This window comes from Ixodes scapularis, unplaced genomic scaffold (assembly GCF_016920785.2).
Source record: "Ixodes scapularis isolate PalLabHiFi unplaced genomic scaffold, ASM1692078v2 PGA_scaffold1__304_contigs__length_218370807, whole genome shotgun sequence".
In the NCBI taxonomy this organism is placed as follows: Eukaryota; Metazoa; Arthropoda; class Arachnida; order Ixodida; family Ixodidae; genus Ixodes; species Ixodes scapularis.
In genome coordinates this window covers 110,357,110-110,379,533 of record NW_024609846.1, presented here as the reverse complement: position 1 = coordinate 110,379,533, position 22,424 = coordinate 110,357,110, and positions in this window count along the sequence as shown.

Here is a 22,424-nt window from a genome sequence, read left to right as displayed (position 1 = left end):
AAACCTTTAGTTCCTTTCAGCCGTATCTGAAACTTTTTAAAACAAACTGGATATTTATACCATTTGTAAATATGTAGCCTCAAAGTAAACTTTTTTTATAGTATGCTCTAAATACGTTGTCTGGCGCATTATGGCCTTCGTTGCTGCTGCGCCAATAAACTCCTAATCATCATCATCGTGACAAAGGGCAGACTTGTACACGTTACAAAAAATAGTAAAGAATTACATTTACAATTACTCAAGGCTAAATTGCAATTTATTACAATTACAATTACCCTCCCATAAAAGTAAGTGATTGTTACCCCCAAAAGTAATCCGTTACTTTCATGGCGTTAATTTCAACATTATTTTCTTCAATTAAGAAACAAAGGAAAGAAGTTTATTCAAGTTTTTATTGTTGCCAACTGTTCCATTTATCGGCCTTGAGTATTTTGAGCAACAGTTGACTCTCGAAAATCTCTTCATACATTTTGCGTTATTCCTTACTGAACATGTCCACTGATACGCTGAACACTCTTGTAACTGAGGCACTAGATGGGAGTGCCATATTGTGGCTCACGAATACTTTATGCTCTGCATTGAGCTTTTTCAGCGAAGCAATAAAAGTACTATTTTACCTCGAAGATAGAGGGAAGCTTCGTCCTTGCAGCCGTTGCCTGATCTTCGAGAGTTTTAGTAGAGTAGGTAACAGTAAGATGATGAGCAGTCTTGCACACGTTACTAAAAGAAGGTAATGGATTACAATTACTATTACTCTTGGCTAAAAAGTATTCCAATAGATTACTTGATTACTCGACAGCAAAAGTAATTGGACATTACTTTTAGAAGTAACCGTTACTCTTCCGATTAGTTTATTGTGTGAAGTCTTACATATTTAGCGCTCATAACAATGAACTACTTCCAGCCTCAAAACCTTGGTTGTCGCAAAGACCACGTAGAGGAAATACGGGATCTTGGCGTGTATTTGTACTGGCTTTGTTATATTTGGCATCCGCTCTAGACATTCTTCGGTTCTGGTTCTCCTATATGCTGCGAGTTGGTACCGTAAGCAAGATTGTTTTTGTTCTTTTTTTTTTAATTTCTGCGTGTGTGTGCGTGAGGGGGCTAATTTCAACGAAGGCCTTACAACGCTACATTCTGCTGCCTCAAACGTCGCCCTGAATGGCCTTTGTCACGCACTGGAGCTTCCCTGGGTCTTCCCAATCCCGGTCCCAGCTCGAAAAAAAAAAATGAAACAAAACAAACATTCCAGGGAAACTGTACATACAAAGGGGTTGACCTCGTTTCCTACAAATCCGCAGAAATCTTTTTTTTTTTCTGTCCGAAAAAGGAAGCAAATTTAATCTTTGTCATTTCAGAAAAATGAAAAAAAGGTGCGTGCGGGGGTTGGGGGGGGGGGGGGGGGGGTCCTGTGGAAAAATAGTAACGGTTAGAAGTAATTTTTATTACTTCAAAAAGTAATCAGATTATTCTTGTGATTACTGGCTAATAAAAATAATCAACTGATTACAAAATTACTCAAAAAAGTAATCGATTACAAGTAATTTGATTACTTGTAATGCGTACGGTACATGTCTGGTGATATGTAAATAATAAATAAGGTTTGGCTCGATATTCTTCTTCCATTGGTTCTGAACAGGCCGAGCCTCGGTTGAGACGTTGGTGAATAAGAAAAAGTTTCCAATATTTTAATATAAGTAATCGAGAAAAAAAAACAGGACACTCATAACAACATTTAATTAGAACGTTGGTTAAAACAAGGACATGTAAACGCATGTTTACCATTTGTACCTTTCGTGGTGTCGTCCAAAAACGCACGGAGCACGGACCGACTGCAGTTTACTCCGGTGTTCTCCAGATAGACGTCAGCTAATGCCACGGGCAGCGAAGGGCAGAGAACTAAGTAAGCCCCGCTACGGCCCCACTCACGAGTTTCACTCTCTCCTCAAGCCCAGAATCTCAAGTCTACGTCAGCCACCTCTATGTTTTATTTGTAAAAATATCTACTTGAGATAAGATGCGTCGTGCTGGGGCAAAAATAGGAAGAAAAAAGAAGGAAGACTATTACCATTTTCGAAGTGCTTGCAAAAAGCTGACTCACAAAGAGGGTAACTGAGAAGCAGATAACCTGGCTGGAATTCACAAATAAAGTTGGCCAACCCTAGATGTTGGACTACAAAAAAAGTAAGTAGCTTTTAAAACAGGGTAAATAAGGTGAAAGAAGCAGAAAAAGATACATCCTGTTTTCTAAGAGAAGATCATAATTGTGCCTCGACGAGCGAAGATGCTTATGGCAATAACAACTGCACATATGATCACATCTCTTTTAGTGGATTTTAGTGTAGACGGAGCGTTGTCTCGTGTTGTGACATTATGAAAATGGTCCTAGTCACTACAAACGAGAAGGCCATTGTTAAGTCTTGTCAGTGCACTTACCACCTCGAGCTTCTCGAACAGGCATACAATCACTTGGTGTCTTCCTCTTCCCGCCTTTGATCGCAAAAAAAAAAAATGAAGACACACAAAAAAGCGGATATAACTTGCCCACCCCCCCCCCCCCGCCCCCCTTTTTTTTTGTAGAAATGTACATTTGGATTTTTTGACATTGTTGTTAGGTTCTAAAAAATTGCTCAGGGGCTTGGTGTTGCAAAAAAAAAATGCTTTGCGGAACTGAATAGTGCCAAGCCTCCTTTTGCGCTGTTCAATACGCGTGACAGTGTCACTGCGCACAACTTTACCAAAATGAAAACGACCTTTCTTTAGAGAGGGGGGGGAGGGGGGGGGGCTGGTCCTAAGAAATGTAACAGATTACAAGAAATCCGTTACGTAAAAAATGTAAGCCCGAAGGAAAATTCCATCAATGTAACCCTGTTTGGCAGTCAATGTTTTCTAGTGGACCGCTGACTGTGCCTGACTGTACGTCAAGCATGTCTGATTGGCCAACAAGTTACTCTGACCGACAGTCAAACTCCAGTCAGACTCTGCTTGTCGGCTTTCTGATGGTTTCCTGGTGGCAGTCGGCCGCCGCGAAATTCCATCAGGATGTCTTGGTGGCGATTCTGACTGTACATCGATTGTCTCTGACTGTACGTCAAAAAGCTTTGACGTGCAGACAGACGTACGGTCAAAGGACGTAAAGTTCGTTCGGACACCACTATTTCGTCAAATCTATGAATACGAAAAGTAATCTATGCACGAGAAAACGATTTCGGGACGTGAGCCCATAAAATTGCTGACGTTAGATATTTGACACGCAACCGACCGACAACCTTGATCAGAAGCCCGCCGAAGCGCCGAAAACGACACTGCTTCGCCCATAGAGGCTTCGCCGCTTCGCCGAGCTTTCATGAACGATCGCTCTCGACTCGTTTTGTTTGCCCGCTTGCTCCAACCTGTCGATCCTGCCAGGGTTCTACAATGTCTTATGTTTTAGTAGAATTTCTACCCGACAAGACCCAGCCTGTTGTGAGTTCCGACGATGTAAGGGACTTTAGCGCTGTAGTTGAAGACGACAAGGTGTACCAGGTCTACTGGGCCGGTGACGCGCGAACAAAAGGATCGTTCTACGACGCGAAAGTACTCTACATGGCAGGTGAGTAGAACTGAAGTACGGCGAGTGATCTACGAGTGCTTTGCATAACATGCCGACGGCTTAACTGCATTTGCAGCCGAAGCATCTCGTATAAAACGATTAGTGAAATCGTGTTTCAAAAACGGTTCCATAGCATAGCGGTTACGGTGTGCGATTTGTACGCAAGTGGTCGCGGGTTCGAATCCGCGGTTTCCTGCTTCTTTTTTTCTTTCTTTTTTTTTCTCGAACATTTTGTTTTATCGAGGCATTTGGCGATATTTATGAGTGCGTATAGCTTTACTCTTATATAAATGCTGCCCTTGTTGATGAAAATCCCTTGGCAGTGGCAGTCAGACGTCATCTGATGGACCATCAAATGACGTCTGGTGGTCCATCACGTTCCACCAAGGCTGCTGACTGGCAGTCAGTGTCCCAAATTACGTACCTTGATGGAGTTTTCAATAGGGAGGGAATTACTTTAGAATTACTCTAGAAAATATGCAATTATTCCCTTACTAAATGACCGATAAATGTAAGGGATTACGAGTAATTTCGTTACTTGTAACGGATTACGTACAAGTCTGACAAGGGGTGTAAAAATATACCCCATTTTTTTAGAGTGAAGTCGCAGGCGGTCTTCGACGCGACGGAGGATACGCAGGCGAACAGGCGAGGTCTAGCGAGCAAAATTCGCTTAAAAATGGTGAAAGACAGCGCGAAGCCCTGTGTGCCCGTTTTTCCACACTCAACGTCTGCAACGTGATACTCATGACAGCGAGAGAAAAAGAGAGGGTGTTGCAGTGATGCAGTTGCTCGCCTGCCCCCGCCGGCTTGCCTGCGTCTGTTTCGTTGCCTAAGTCGACTGCCACCTGTTCCGTGGCGCCGCTGTTGGTTCTATACGTTTTGCAACAGGTGTATAAGGTTGGGCTAGTCCTAAATTTTCCACGCCACTTACTGGGAGCGCGGGTGACATATTGAACTCACCCGAGTGCTCCGTCAGTGTTCGGTTGGGACCCGTGTTCTGTCCGACTGAACGAGTTTCCACCCGAACGCTGAATCACCACTCGTGTCGAATATGTTTCCGCGCTCGCCATCGGTAAGTAATATGTGAAATTAAGTACTAGGGCTTCCCATCAGGGTCCCTATCAAAACGCCGAAAATCAAAACATCGAATTATGAAAAGGCCGAACATCGAAACACGGAAAAAACCAAACCCCCTAAAATTAAAACTCCAAAAAGTTAAAATTCCGCAATCTCAAATCGCCGAAAAGCAAAACGCCGAGAAGTATGAATGGTTAAACATAAACTTAAGCTTAAACATTTCTTGGCAAGCAGATATGCATCAGCTTAGTTTGCGCGTTTTTGATGTGTTTTGTGTAATCTATATTCCTTCAGATAAAACTCACGCAGCAATCAATTCCATTACACTAAAACGCTTCGCTGCCATCACAGTCTTGTGAGTGTCATGCACATCATTTTGTACTGCCACGAGGTTTTTAGGGCGTAGTACAGCAAAATATTGAAAGTCAACCTGAGCTGAAGTTTTATTTTTGCTATCTCTAGTGCATATCAGCAAGACAAGGGAGTTCTGGTTGGCCGGAAAAGAAAGCACCACAGCACAGTGCATACGAAAAAATGCCAGTCCAGTGCGCGATATAACTTTCTTTGATCGCGTACGAACGAAATGAACGAAGCCGTGGTTGTCAAATGTTCCCAAAATAAAAATATAAAAACAAAAGCAAATCTTAATTGGAAATTTAATGGTTTCGTTTACGTACTAAAAAAAATGGGTGCAAGGCACTGCTAGATGTGTGAAAAACGCATGAGTGCAACGCCAGACTGATAACCGACCAATCCGAAGATGATATTCACGAAATTGTTTCGAAAACAACGCCTTATTGAGGTTACGCCCGAATTTCTGCAGGGTTACGGTTCTTCGTGTGCGACAAGAGAGATATGAAGGCTCTTACGACAAGTTCAGGCGAGGCTCCCGTGCAGATTGTACAGCAAGTCTCGGCTAGTGTAGAAGCGTCTTCGAAGTAGCACGTATTTGAGCAACGAAGCCTTGCACCAGCTGGTAAGAAGGAAGAGTAAAATCGACCGCCCACGCAAACCCTCACAGCAGCTCAACATCGAATCCGAGTTCAGAACCAGGATGAACAGGACTTGCGCGTTGCGACTAGACATGCAAAGATGGAGCTCGTCTTCTATATTTATTTATTTTTTTACCGACGAAAACCTGAAGCGACTGACTCACGCTACAATATGGTTGATGGATGCAAAGATTGCGTCGCCGATCTCCGAAGAGATGCGCAGATTTCATGGATTTTGTTCACGGTCTCGTGCATCCTCTTGTCTACCGCCTCGTCACGAGACGAGCCTAAGCGGCTTACGAGGTGCTTACCGATGAAATGCTTAATTCCGCTGCAGACCTGGGACTTGCACTAAATTCGAAGGTGGCGAGCACGGACTTTGAATATGCAGCAATCAACCCAGCTAACACACTTCTCTCGACGTCGAAAGTGCATGATGGCATGTTCCGCCTATGACTTTCAATAAGGAGGAAAGTGCAGAAGTCAGGACGGCTATACAAAGGTGATGTGGATGGTTTCGTATCAAAGATACGGCAGCTTGCCGCTTTCTCGTTCCTGCCAATTGAAGTGCGAGTGTGAGAAGTGTACACATGTTTCAAACCACTCTCCCCATAACACACAAATGGGCTGGGAAAAGAAAAACCGGGACCAACTAGACGTCCCGGCCTCCGGCGAGGAATGGCACGCAATTCATCAGTTTGAACAGCATTAAACAAGCGATTTTTATCTTATGTGACAGAACAAAAAAAAAAAATGTGTCTTCTGGCTTCTCAAGGAAACTAGGAGGGCTGGTATTCATGTCATATTTTGTAATTATCTATATTTTGTGCAGTAGTGTTCGGCCAATTGAATTTCCGTTTTTTTTTTTTCTTCATTTTCTGCTATGTGACTTTTTGGCGTTTTTTTTTTCGGCTTTCTAGTTTTACGGTGTTTCGATTTTCGGCGTGTAGATAATTCGCCATATTAATTTTCGATATTTTGAATCTCTCCTTTCCTATCTAGGTAATGTTTACTTTGCCACCTTCTCTACTTCTCCCGCTCACCACAGCGTCAGGGGGAATATGCGCACGGACAAATAAAGACACTCGTGCTGGACATCACGCGTGGTGTATTGGAGTTTCCACGAAAAGCCTATTGCCCCTTTAAGTCAAAAATAGCAAACAGGCAATGTAGCTACTCTAGCAGAAACGCAGCGCCGGACATCATTTTTCTTGTCATTTCGGGCCTTCTACAAAATGAAGGCGAGGTACATGGAACAACCTCGCTCACTAATCTCGCGGCATAAGGTAAAACACAGCTATAGCCCACGCAAGCCCATTGTCAGCATACATGAGTGTACACCGATGTAGAAAAATCCGACGCTGAAGATAATGTCAGAGTGGAAGTGCGTTTCCACTGATTCCTATGGAGCTTTGTTCTTGAAAAGGTCGGGAATTGTATCTTCTCTATAAAATGACTATTTTTTCGTTCGTCAAAACAGTAAATTGGAGCAGAAGATTTCAACCAGACCTTTGAAGACCCGTGGTGAGTATTGTGTTTACTTGCCCCGCAAATCATTAATGTGAGTACATTCCTAAATATTCAGTAAATATAAGGTAAATTGAACTGGAATATCAAACATAACAAGCCGTTTTTGTCCGTGTATTGTTTCCCGTTAAACTATATGTAACTTCCGAAGCCAATATGCCCAAAGGAGATGCAAGATTTACTCATGTGTGGTAGGTTGCAAACAACACGCAGAAAGGAACAACAGCTGACGTTCAATGACCTATTCTCTTTAATAAAAATGGGCATGAATGCAAAACTCAACAAACATGTGAACTCACTACTGTAACTAATAAAAAACGTGTACCTAAATCTTCCGACAGAATGGCGACTAACCCGGAAAAGGGCGCGACATCCCCTTTTATTTATGCACTAACCTTAGAATACCAACAAAAAACAGTTTTTGTAAAAAAAAAAAACAAAAAAAAACTGAGCCCTTGAAGTTTGAACAGCGTATCGCCTTCAAAGCATCCGCGATGCCAATTCTGTCACGCACGCGTCAGTAACGTATCCACGCAAATATCACAATACCTGGTATTTGAGCATAACGTTTAGACTGTCTTCACACAGCACTGGTGTTGCAAGCATACTTAACTTTCTGTATAATGCCGAAGATTCGGTAGATGTGATCCTTGGGCTTAATATTTAGTTTTAGTTTTTTACTTGATGATATTTGTACAGTTTACTAAGTAATAATAAAGAATTGCATTTAAAATTGCCAAATATTAAAATGTAACTTGTTACTGTTACAATTACTCTTCTATATAAGTTAGTGACCTTTACTTTAAAAAGTAATCCTTGCTTTCGCGGCGTTGCTGCAACTTTACATCCTAGAGTAAAAAATAATAGAATGCCGATACGCAATCCAGAACGAACGTAGCACGGAACAGCCGCACAACAGCTCAATGTTCTTTAGGTAGATGTGAGGCGAGGCAACGGCAGCGAATTGCGACGTGGCAACAGCTAACGACGGTCAAGTGTGGAATGTAGTATTTAACATTGCTAAGAAAACGTACTAGAAAGCTGACGACAAATACATATATATATTTATATATTCATTTTAGTTGGTTTACGGATACTATGATACAAGGATATAAGTTCCTCGTCAAAATACGCATTCTACCGACAACGTGCTTTAATTTGTGGAAGGGCATCAAAAACAAAAATGACCGCAATCTTTATCTGGTCACAAAATTCTGGCGTAAAACAAACGTTGATAGCGATTTGGGCACCCCGGAGTTTTTAGAAGAATATTTGAAGAACAACACAATATTAAAATAAATATTCGTATTTCCAAAAGATGAGAGGTGTGCTGATATGATTTGAGCAGCATGGGCCAGTTACTGGAACAACATTTCCAGTCGATTTCAGGGGAAGACGGAGCCGCCCGTTGTGACATTGTACTGTGACAGTGAGCCGTTGTGACATTGTACTGACTGTCGTAGTCACTATAGCCGAAGAGGACATTGCTGATTGTCTCGAGCTTTCGGGAGGCGAGTAATCGTTTGGTGCTTTTGGTCTTCGCATCTTAGAAAGCAAAGAAAGAGTAATGGGATGGAAAGAACAGGTGCGCATTCATACGTTACACCAAATAGCGTGCACTTCGACAGTTCTCTTTTTGTTGTTATTAGAAGTCAACATCTTGACCTTACGAGCTTGCATGCCTTATATTGTTTGCGCCGAGGATCCGAATCTTTATAAAGGTGTGCTTCGCGCAACGATGTGGCAAAGAGTTTTGCAAAGAGTGAAACCACAAAAAAAAAAATCGAAGTGTTAGGCGGCGTCAAGAATGATTTTGAGCATTTGAAGAGGACTTCCAGGCACTGCGTTTTGTCAGAGCAGGTGACTGTGTCATTCCAATCAAGCTTATTTACAAACAGAATTCTCTATTTTAGTTTCTTTTTAAGTTCTCGTTTTTGTTCCCGCTGTGACTGAAAACGAAATGTGACGAGTTACAATCATCATTCTACCTAAATATGTAAAGAAGTTGCTTTGTAATTACTGTGTAAAGTATATAAATATTCATCGTACTTGGCACAACAAAATCTACGCACAGCTGGCCTATTACCATTCTTGAGCTCGTGGATGTTGACCCTCATATTTTGAATGGTGTCTTAGATGGTACGGACCGGAAATTTAAAACATATCCACAGAAAATCGTAGCTCCCGTGTTTCGAGAACTAACCAAATTGTGCACCAGGGTTTGCAAAGCTAAAGTGATCTGCTGGGGAATTAAATTGGATTCTTCTGAATTTCCCCTTTCAGTCAAGTTTTGTTCTGCTGACAGTGGTCAGATGAGTAGCGAAAAATCTTATAAAACAACAAAAGCTCGCCTTAACGCCTAAGAATATATTGTAAAATAATAATACACCACGAGAATTTGCAAAAACACTCTTGCGTTAATGACTTTTGTAACTGTCTTTTAGATTATTGCTGGGTTACTTCTGCTCAGATAATTATTCACAATGTTTTCAGAACTTCCGGAGAAATAATTTGTTTCTCTAATAGTTCTTCCTTTTTTTTTTCTTCAAATTTTTCGAAAAAAATGTTTATTCCGACTTCTATAGTTTCACGATTCTTACAATAGCGAGCACCTGGTTCAACGACCAACTTTTCTCTTTCTTCAGGGTAAAAAAAAAAAAACTTCGCTCCACTGGAGAGCCGATATATTCACAAAAAATAAGGCAAAATATTTGACGAGATTTTTGAGGGCAAACTGTTATTCAAAGTACCTAAGCACTGGTGGAAACAATAAACTCTTGAATAGCCGCCCTCCCTTTGCTTCTTATTTGAGGACAGTAAAGTTGGAAGTAATGCCAGGAAAGTAACGAGTTACTTTTTTGTGTAACAGGCACCTACTACTGTATAAGGATAATTGTATTGGTAATAATGACAATTCAGCCTCGAGTAATTGTATATGTAATTCCCTGCTTTCATAACAACGTGTACAAGTCTGGTGTTGCGTAACAGGAAGACTTTTTGCATACTTCTTCGGCTCGAAGCTGTCTTGCGCTTGTGGCAATCCTTCGGGACCTCGGTGACCGTTGCACACTCTATGACAACGAGCACATGAAAGGCATCATCTTTTTGGCATTTGAGCAACTGCTCAAGTCTTCCCCCTTTAGGGACACACAAAGCTTGCCTTCTAGCACAGGGATATTAGGATGACAGCTTGCACTTTGCCTAGAGCTTGCTTCCGGTATAACACTCGAAAAAGTCTTGAGTTTTGGACTTACAGAGGTGCGGTGAAGTAATGTCTCCCTCACGGGCTTCAGACTACGTCTAGGCGTTGTCGATCAAGTCCAAAATGATGTTCGCGAGCATGATGGGACCATCCCAATAATTATAAATGTTTACCGTCTGAGAGAGGTCACTCTAATGTGCCTTTTGCTATAGGGTGCTAGATATGAGGCCAGGATCACGTGGCTTACGACGACCAGAGGGGGCGGTGGGGGAGTTGGAGCGCCTTTGGCTGGTGTGCCAGAAGTTGAAGCCGTCACAATGTGCACACCAGTATTGGCCCAACGTTTTGCATTCCAATATGGAACCAATATTAGATCTAAACCAGCTCCAATGTTGGACCAATTAAATTTACAATATTGGGCCAATGACGATCCGGGGTTACTTCCATTCAAAATCGAATATTGGCATTCCAAATTATCCAATTATATACCGCTATATTTACCAGTATTGCTCCATGATTTCCAATATATATTCCTGATGAGGGCCCAAAATATCGGATATAGGTATCGAATGATACGCCAGGATTCGAATATAGGTATCCAATATATTTCGTATTTCGATATTGCTCACAATATTATATTATGATTTCTCCTATTGGTATGGAAATTTACGCCATTTTAGTCAAATAATATAAGCCAATCACATTCTGGCTTTTCCAACATTTTAAGTCATTTACAATCCAAGTTACACAATTTTATCCGTTTACACATGGGTTGTACCCAATACTGGAAACCAATGATAGAGACCATTCTTTATCTCGGTATTCTTTATTAGCCTAGGTTTTCTAATAGTTTAATTTATTATTTGCCCAGCTTTTATAATTATGTTAGTCTGCATAAACTCGAACTGCGCCAAGAATGGCAACCTTTTCCAGCAGGGTTTTGTTGATTGCTTTGCAAATACACCCATTGATCATCTATTATGAATAGTGACGAAGTAATTTTTTTCATAATATATGTATTTGTTTTGATACAGTTGATGATAGACAAAGTAAAAAGTAGGTCATCCATGCGTATATTACTCTAAGAGACAACAAACCTTTAAAAAGTTTTAATAATCCTCACTTATTTCATTACTGACATCCCATTGTGGCAGCACTGACGAATTTGCACCATTTTTGTCACTTGCAAATAAGCCGAAGTAAGAGACCGACAAATTAATGTGCCTTTGAAGCATCAACCTTTAACACAGCTACAAATTAACATTGCTTTTTATAAACTTTGCTGCCTTCAATATCTTCGTTCCCAAGGCATAAAGAGTTTCAGCATGATTTTCAGCTTAGAGTTACGAAACAAATTAAAAATCTTAGCTTATGTTATAATTTATCAAATTTTGTATACGTTTCGGAAAAAGATCCACAACAGAAGACAAGATGATTGCCAGCTAAAACCAAAAAACCCTTTGCTTTCTTAACTATTCAGATCGGACAATAGTTGACACACAGGAAACGTCATGTCCTGTGAACGAAGAAACCACCAGACAATTAAAACATAGGTTCGCGCAATATTAAGTTTGTCTTTCATTGGGCGAGGGAACGTTTTAGGCATCACATAGATCAAGTACATTGAGAATTGGTAACGGTTTCTGCTTATTAAACGTTTTCCCAAGAAGCAAATTAGAAAAAAATAATAAGACACAACCCTTTTCAGGGGAAGAAATAGAACGAACCGCATGGATTTAATAGCTACTGGATCAGGGCGGATATATCTTTCTCAATCATACACATTCGTATTTTGGTCAGACACCTCATCACATACTCCGTTAGCTTACTTTTTTTCCCTTAAGAAACGAAGGTTTATTCTTAAAATTGGCTCACCGTTAGCTTGTTTTAGCAAAGACATTTTGCAATCAATGCACAGTTGTCTTAAAAAAATGATCTGGATTTGATCGGAAGAAAGTTCAACTTAATTTTACTCACATGGCTGAGTGTTTTATTTTTTTTGAAGGCCCTTATGTGTAAATCAATACTATATAGTTGGCGCTTGCTAATTTTTCTTGTCCCGTCAATGATATGCAAAAAACAATATTGCTCTCTAAACAAAAACATATATGTGGCCAATACTTAGTTTAAAAGTTACATGAAACGAAAATAAACTATAAAATTTGAAGCAAGAACACTTGTAAAAAGTAAATAATCAGGTGATGTTTGGTCGTGAAAAACAAAAACAAGAAAAGATAAACCAATGCACTCCTATCCCAACAACTCAAAAGGAATCGTTGTTGAAGTTATTTGTATGTAGAGGATACTGATAACACATTCAAAGCACAGATATCAAACTTAAGTTTAGGGTTTTAACGTGCCAAACCGACGAGGGCATATGATCTGACACGTCCCAGCGGAGGACTAGCGATGAATTTCGACCATATGGGGATTTTTTGTTTGCAACCGAAAGCTCGGTTAGAGGGACCCAGGTAGCATGCCAGAGGAATGCCCAACTTGGGCAAAGGTCTCGCACACATAAGGGCCCAACTTTGGCGCAGTTAGGTTTTGCACCATGGCAATCATCAGTGCCAAAGTACGGTGCCTAACTATAGCCTTAGTTGGGTGATCCTTGGGCATGCCAAAGTTTGGCTCTTCTCTGGTACGCCAGAGGAGCGCCAAAGTTGGTGCCATACTTGAGGCGTAACTGCCAAAGCAACGCCGAATTTGGGCATTTCGGACATGCCAAGTTTGGCCTTTCTCTGGTCCGACGCAGTTCCGCCAAGGTAAGTGGCAGACTTGAGCCATAACTGCCAAAGCACGCCCAATTTGGGTATCTCGAACTTGTCAAGTTTGGCCTTTCTCTGGTGCGCCACAGTTCTGCCAAAGTAAGTACCAGACTTGAACCCTAACTGTCAAAGCAACGCCTAACTCGGGTATTTCGGCCACACCAAGTTTCACTTTTCTCTGGTGCGCCACAGTTCTGCCAAAGTAAGTGTCAGACTTGAGTCATAACTGCCGCAGTAAATCTTAATTTGGCGATTCGCGGCATGCCGAAGTTCGGCTCTTCTCTGGCTACCCACTAACGTGCCAAACAAGTGCCAAAAGTGGCAAAGAAAAGTGAGAGGCCCGCCCAAGTTTGTAATATCTCTGGTGTGTCAGAGAAGTGTTTTTTCACGCGCCCCAGAAGATAATTAAATTAAATAAGCGTTGGAAACACACTGGTCAGATGTCATCACCTCCGTTACCAAGCAGCACGGCAATACTTTGCAGTATTTTGCCAGTATCGGCCGAAATTTGGTTCCAGTATTATTCAAATGTGCAGTTTTGCACCACCGTTTGATATACGGCAGGTATTGCCGTTCAGCCGTTTCGCCCCGGCCTAGCGTTCGCGCTATACTGTGCGAATACTCTACGATGCGTCTGCTCCGTATTGACCGAACGTCGTGCAAGTATGTGTATGTTGCATATCATTTGTTGCATATCCAATCGCATATACGCACAAAAAGTTTTGCGATCGCTCCCAGGAGTTTATTAAACTACTATCATTACACACAGGGTATTCTCGAGATATTTACAAAGGTCGCACTTATCTGTAAAACGAAAAGCAAATTATAAATTATGATTAACACTGCCCTCATGCCAAGCAAATCTCATCACAGAAAAAAACCGCGGAGATTGAGACGAAAGCAGGACTACTACCAGAAGCTTGCTTGCAGTGTATGTGCTTACTAATAAAAGAGCGATATCATGTAATCCTTGATAGATGCATAATCCAATTCAGGCACCCCACAAACAGACTCGAGAAAGAAGGTTGCGCACAATCAACTGACGTCTCGTCGTCGGCGAATAGCTGTTTTTGCCGAAGCGTGTCCAACAAATACATCACAAGAATTCCAGGAAGTCGGGGGGGAAAATATGGCTGTTACTGAAAATTTGCCCTGGACGTATTCCGGCCGTTTACGAGAAAAAAACACGGCCGCGCCTGCAACGCACGAAAGCAACAGGACACTGAAGAGCGCATTTCGAAAACCGGACCTAAGTGGCCCGCCTATTTCTATACACCAACTCATGTTTACAAACAAACCGGAGCGCCCGGAGCGCCCCTAGCGGACGCCACCGGCGCCGCGCATGCGCGATGAGGGTGTGGGCAAAAAGCTCGCCGTCGCCCATAAACAAACCATTGAAATGCGATGTTGTCGGCGCCGGTGTGAGTCCCCGCGCTCTTTTTCGCGTTGGAGCTGTTGATTCTACGTCCTCCTAACGATGTCTGACTACTTGAGCAGCGTCAGCGAAATTAACGAGGCTCGTTACACCGCAAAACTTCGCGTGAATAATCTGGCATGCGGCGATTCATTCCGAGTGGATGCCGCAGAACGTACGCTAAAGCCTGATTCACATGATGAGATTTCGCTCGCAATTTTCAGTAGCGACGTCGCTCGGACTGCAAAAGCGTGAACCGTAGCTGAGATGGTCGACGTCGATACTGAAAATCGCAAGCAGAATCTAACCAAGTGAATCAGGCATAACAAGTCGGTGATGGCCACTGGTAACAATGATCAACATCTCCTTGTATCTACTGTTTACGTCGAGCCTGCTTACCAACCTTCAAACTTAAGTCTTTTAAGGCCTGCACTTAATTCTTATCGCAAGTTGCGGGCCCACGTTTGGTCTACGGGCCGGTGCCCTTTAAAAGAGCAGACGACAAGCGGAAACGTTTGAAAGAGCAGACGACAGTTCGAACGATCAGGCGACCGTTTGAACTTGAAGACGCACTAAACGTAGTCCACAGGTGGTCCGTACAACTTGACGGTTTTCCGGCGTTCGTTTTGGAACCAAACAAATAAATTTGATGGCCAGTAGTATCCGTCAATTTAACCCAAAATGCTTCCCGCCCAAGCAATCGTGGTCCGACGGCGTCTGGTTTTCCCTTTTCACGGCACATATCCGCGTTCTCGGACGAACCGAGCGCATGAAAACTGACCTTCAAACCTTTTTCGACTCTCTTGGTACAGCCCCAGTCGCAGCATTTTGACGACAAGGCAGATTTTTGTCTGGTTCCTTTCAAAACAACGCAGGAATACACGTCTCAAATGGGCACTTCCGCCCACAGCCCCAGACCGGAAGTGCGTCCGACGCGCCACCACCGCGCCGTGACGTAACAGAGATGAGTTCGTGTATAACTAGGCAAACGGCGAAAACAACAGCCGCAGAGATCCCATCAGCGTGACAGAGAGAGTCACATGACAAATTTTCGTCTAAACGTTTTAGTCCTACGCGTCCTACGTAGAGAGCTCACGCCGGGTCACGCGTTTCGCTCCACCCTTTTGATTTGGTTTAGCGGCTCTCGCGCCCGCTGACAGCCACACGAAGAAACAATACAGGTAGGGAGGATTCCCAAAAGTCGAAGTCGAAGGGGCATAAACAACGCATGAAAAGAAAGGCCGCTTCTGCCGGTGACCATGTCGCCTTGCCTAGTCTGTCAGTGTTCGGCTTCCATTGTGGGCCTCAGAAAGATAATCTCCTCTCTTGAGAGCGAAATGGAAGGGGTGCTTAGGTTTTCCGGGTTTGTCGCCATCCGATAGGCATCAATTATTTCTCCCCGGACTCGATCGCAGTGGCTTCCCATGGCTGTCGTGCCGGCGAAATTAGGAGCACAGCCGGGACATTTTCTCCCGTGAATGACGATCGGGTGCTGAGAATCCGAAGCAGCTTTTTTCGCCGTCCATTTGATGTTCTCGGAGTCGGTCGCTGAGGCATCGCCCCGCTTGCCCGATGTACCTGGCCCCGCAGGACAGGGTGATCTTGTACACTTCCTCCGCTTCCTCTCCTTCCCCTAAGATTTCCCTTTCCGGCACTCCCACGGAGCAGGCGGGCTTCGAGCTTGAAGCCAAAAATAAATGTTGTTGAAGTTGAAAGATTGTTCTGTCTGTATCGTCCCTTTTGTGTCTTCATTTTCTAAATGTTTAAAAGGTACCAACAAGCTAAAATAATAGAAGTTCCGGGATTTCATTTACATTCCCCAAGTGTGATGCGGGAGCCGCGCCGCGGAGCCTCGGTCGTTTCCGCTCTTTGTTATCGCTAGGATTCGACAGTGTGTCATCACAATGCAAGACACGCACAGAGCCACGCTCGCTCTTGCAATGCGCCGCCCAATAATGATATCTGTTGAGACGTATGCACATCAGTCTCGAGCAGTGTTATCTTGATGGCAGCATTTTCTATAAAGGCGCATTCGCACCGGAGATGCAAGCAGTCGCGCGATGCGACTAAATCGCATCGCAAAAAAAAAAGTAATTAAGTGGTCAAGTTCAACGCTTTCGTTGGTGAGTCACGTCTCAAAAACTCTCGCCCCGAACGCCGTGATTGGCTTAGCCTCTCCGCGACTAGATTGCATCGCAAAAAGTCGGGTCAGCAAGTGACCGCACAAGTCCTGTCACTTTTTGCCCAGGATGGTCGCTTTCGCGATGAAAGTTATCGCACGACTACATCGCATCGCCCATGTGAACGCGCCTTAATGTCGAACCAGTCTCACGGCGCGTCCCGATATTGGCGTGTGTACCTACGCGCGAGTACAACATTCGGCACAATTTGTGTTTGCAAAGCCTGGTCCAGCCGCGTCAAAACATTCAGCCAACCTTTGGACTGGAGAAATCAAGAGACACCCAAAATAAGATAAAGTGGTCACGCGAATAAAACTTGATTTCTATTTAATTAGGATGAAGACCACCCGCGTACATCAAATACCTCATTAGCCGAACTCCAAGTCAGTAAGCCTAGTTTTGGCACTTGTTTGGCAACTTTGGCCCGTAGCTTCCAGATGACAGCCGAACTATCGGGAAGCGAAGCCTAACTTTGGCACTCGTTTGGCGACTTGGGCCCAGAGATGACAGATGTCAACCAAACTACAAGGTAGTAAGCCTAACTCTGGCACATCTGTGGCGATTTTGGCCCGAAGGTGCCAGATGACAGCCGAACTATCAAAAAGTGAAGCCTAACATTAGCATTAGTTTGCAAATTTTGACCCAAAAATGCCATATATATGCCAAACTACCGGGCAGTGAGCCTAACTCTGGCATTTCTTAGGCGATTTAGGCCCATAGATGCCAGTTGACAGCAGAACTACCAGGCAGTAAAGCCTAAGTTATGCACTTGTTTGGCGAATTAAGGCCATATTACCCAGACTGTTGCCAAGGCAGGTCAGGTTTGGCTCTTCTTTGGCTTCTTCGGGCTTTTCAATACCCTAAGCCCCCAGACAAAAGCCAAGTTTGGCCCAGAACTTGGTGCTACCTGGGGCGCCTTCTTCACAATATGCCTCCGTCTGATTGAGCACGCGCGAGAGATCGAAGCTTTAAATAGTGACGCGTGTGATGTGCAAGTTTCCGTACAAACAAAAGGATTCATGATAAGACACGATCACACGATTGTGCCATTCTTTGTATCGTAGAGATTTGTGGGAGGGAGCACAAAAGCACGCCGGTACTAGTCTGCTCCTGTTTTGCAAGCCTAAAACCCACCTTTTTTTTAAGCATAATGCAAACTTTTGGTTTTATTTATTTTTTTTAAGAACACTTATAACCATTTTTTGAGAGGTATTTCGCTGTGTTAGAGCCTCCACATGGGAAACAGGGGACCAGCGAAGGATTAAAAGGAGCGTTTAATATATGTCTGGCGGGGCCCAGCAATAAGAACGGCGCGCCACGCGGGTGGTGGAGCGAGCTTGGGGATAGTCGTCTTCTTTTGCAAGGGCGCTGACAATTGTATAATTTTTTTTTAGGCAAAGTTATTTTGATCGCGTATTTCGTCAGCACGATGGCTTGGTCTTAGTTGACGAGGGCACACTCCCGAGCTTAAACCAAACAATTCTCATATCTTTGGGTTAGTAAATTCAACAAATGAGAGCTGTAGAAAATATATAATGTCGCAACAAATTGTCTATTCGTCCCAGACTAGTATAAATTGCGAGCCAACGTTATTTCTTTTATTACAATATTGAGCAAGAAGAGAGGTTAGTGGAATATTTTAAAGATGATACGGACTGTATCAGTAAACACAAATTCAATCTGAAACATGTGACAACGTCAGCCTTCACAGAAGTATCGCAGAAACGTCTCTTGAAGAACACATCCCTGCTGGTAATTCACTCCTTCTCACAAGGCTACAGAAATGGTGCGTACAGTCAGCAACATAAATAGTAAATAGACACTCAATACATTAGTCTCGACGGATGCTGGCACTCCATGTGAAGTATGCGGCTCGTCCTTAAACACAGATTCTAGCTTCCTCGCGCAAGGACGAGGGGAGTTCACTGCCTCCGAACATACTCCGTTTCATCTTACGATGGAGAGCACCGGACACTACGACTAACCACCGCCTATCCAAAGCTCAGAAGATTTCACGAGGCAATTGGGTCGTGCGTAGCGACGCGAAGAGCGTGAAGTCAAGTGTTACTCGTGGAGCGCCAGACTGGCTCAGATGGCTCGTAGCGTGCGTTGCTTTCCATCGTAGGTTGAAACCGATGATATCCCTCTTTCCTATTCTGCGGTCTCCATCCTTTCTCTTTTTTAGCTCCTTTTGTGGAGAGACTTCGCAAACCTTTCCAAGCACCACAGTGGATCTAGCTCAAGGGCACGGAATTAGCATCACATTGGAGCGCCCTCTCGAAAATACCCAGCGTCGAGATCACTTTCGTGTCGAAAGAAGCACTACAAAGGAGCGCAACTTCTTTCTCCCATTCTGTCAAGTAAATTAACATTCATGCAAAATAAATCACGAAAATAAACTATTGCCCAAGCACCCTACATTTTCAACACGAACCCAGTCGTGCAATTTGAAATTATTCAGGAACACTTAAATGCGAGAATCTTTGCCACGCTCATCTAGCTTTGCATATAAAATAGCGCAAAAAAGACAGGGACAAGGAGTATACAGGATAAGCGCTGGTCCTGTATACTTCTTGTCTTGTGTACTTCTTAGCTTATCGCTTGTCCTGTATTCTTTTTTACGTGTCTTTTTTGCCCTATTTTTTATATTGAACGGAGATGAACCAACGCGTCCAACAACGTACCCTACTCATATCCCTTTGCTTGCAAAATCTGCTAAAAGAGTATTTATGAAATGTAAATCACGAAAAATAAACCGCCCCTCTAGAACGCCACAGTTTCATCCCAAACCTAGCCGTGAATATAGAAAATAATCGGGAACATCAAGATGCGATAACCTTTGACACGCTCATCCAGTTTTGCTGGCTGAATTATGGGTGTCACCGCGTTCCATATTTAGCAGCACGTGAGTTACTATAGTCTTTCGATTTACCACGTCATAAGGATCTGCGACTGTAACCTAAAGGCTGGTTCACGCTCTTGCTACCGAGTACGACCGAGAGAGACCAGACCGGTTTTTAATCTTCGTACAACGTCTTAGGACCAGCTCCGCAGCAGCGCGCTCGGTCCTAAGACGTCGTCGCAAGAGGCTTAAAAACCGGTTCTGTCTCTCTCGGTCTTACTCAGTTGCAATAGTGTTATAATGACTATTTAGCTAGCACTCACACACGTGCGGATTACATTATTTGTTGCAGCGTTCTCTTTAGTGCCGCGTTTCCCTGTTTTGAGTGAAATACTACATTCGTAGGCGCTCTAAAAGTTAGAGACCGTCTTTCGATTTTGCACTATTGAACGAAGAAAGGCTCCGCAGCTATCACCCGACCATAGTACATAGCGCGGCTCTCTTAACGCGAACAAGCGATTTTAATTAATTTGACTATTTAATGATTGTAATAAAACTTCTTAGTCCGACAAGAAAATATTTTTTTTTGGCGTGTGAATGACCTGATTAGTAAAAAATAACATCTCTCAAGTGATTTTGAAGTAAAATGAAAGATCGCGGTTATACTGTGTTCGAGCTAAAAATGGCGCGCGGCGTGCACACGAAGCAAACGGCGGACTGAGAGCAAGACGCAGAGTTGACGCGACTTTCTACGCAGCGTGAGGTCGGTTTGCCCTTGTATGGCGATACTAGCTCACGCTGTAGATAAAGTGTGTGTACGTGCAACGTTGTAAAATGAGGCGTAGCTTCCGGATGAGACACAAGAAAAAGCGACGTGGTCTTCCAGCATACGCGTAACTTCACCTTCTTGAGGATAAAGTTCCGTGGGTAAGTAGACAAATAACGCGCAGTCTTCACTTCTGAAGTGTCACCGCAGGTCATGAAGCAAAAAATACGCCCCACCTCATAGCCGAGCTTTCTGGTTTTGATAACACTTTGTCGAACACGCACCTAAAGTCGCAGCATATGAAAATCGCTAATCCTGCCACAGTCGGGAAAGCGCGCCTTCGGAGCTAAGATTGTGAACCAAACATAAACTAGCTCGTGCGCATGTGAAAATAACGAGTATTACGATATTCAAAAATGTTTTGAAATATTAATTTCAACGGCTGAGACAAAATCGCGTGAGCGCTGCGGTGCAAAACGGGGTTTCGGATCGACGCACGGTGAAGCTGCTTTTGCGTTCATGCCATAAGCCTCCGACAAAATAGGACTGTGTGCGGAACGTCTTACCTAATTTTGCCATAAGTTTGTTGAAATAGTTTGACGCTTGAGCTGGATAGGGATCCGAGAATGTCTCTTAACTTTACGTCCTAGGGGAAACAAAAATGGAATGCCAACACGCAGTTCAAAACGAATGTAGCACGAAACAGCCGCACAACAGCTCAGCGTTATTTAGGTTAATGTCAGGTGAGGCAAACGGGCAACGCACTGCGATGCAGCAAGAGCCAACGAGAGTCAAGTTGGAAATCTACTATTCAACATTGTTACCAATGTTTTCAAACGATGACATCAGATATATTATATATATATATATATATATATATTATCATTTTAGTTCGTTTAAAGAGAATAAAATACAAGGGGATATGTTCCTCGTTATACTATGCGTTTTACCGACACAGTTCCCTAATTTCTGGAAAAGCATGAACAATAAAAAACACCACCATTTTTATCTGGTCACAAAAATCTGGCGCACGAAAAGGGTGACAGCGATGTGAGCACCCTGGAGTTTTTAGAGGAATAAGTGAAGAACAACGAAAATTAAAATGCACATTCGTATTTCCTAATGATGAGAGGTGTTCCTATATCTTTTGAGCAGCATGCCAGTTGCTGTAGCAACGTTTCAAGTTGATTTCCGTGTCGAATTTTATTTCAGCACAAGACGGAGCGGTGCTCTCCTTTTCTGGCATTATGCCAACTGTCGTAGTCACCATAACCAACAAGGGCATTGTTAACTATGTCGAGCTCTTGGAAGGCGGTCAATCGTTTGGTGCTCTCCTCTCCGCATCTTAGAGATCAAAGAATGACTGAAGGGACAGAAAGAAAAGTCGCGCACCCATTCGCTAGACCAAAGGGCATGCACTTCGACATTTTTATTTTTGTTGCTAGAAGTAAACATCTTGACTTTGACAGCTACCTTATATTGTTTCCACCGAGAGTCCGATTCTTTCTACAAGTGCGCTTCCGCCATCGATGTGGGCGAGCAAGCTGCATTTTGCAAACAACCAGATCACAAAAAAGAATTATTCGAAATCATCTTAGGCGACGTGAAGAAAGGCTTTGCGCATTTGAAGAAGACTGCCAGGCACTACGTTTTTTTTTTTTTTTTTTTTTATGTTCAGGTGACTTTGTGATTCCAATTAAGCTCATCTTACAAAAGAAAGTATAGATTTGTGTTTGGTTTTAGAATTCTCGTTTTCTTTCTTATGCGGATAAAAACACGACGTTACGAGTTACAATACTTTTTTATCTAAATAAGTAAAAACATTATGTTACAATATCTGAGCAAACTATGCAAATATTCACTTTCAAAATTACTGACAAATGTACCGGACTACAACTAATCTCGTTACTTGTAACAGTTTACGTTCAAGTCTGGTCTTAATGTTGCTATTTTGCGCTGAAATGTTCGAAAGGTTTAGTTTTGAGGTGAGTTACTCCTTAATCTGACGACTAAACGAACAGCAGTTGCATTTTGAAATATAATAGATAATCATTGTTATGG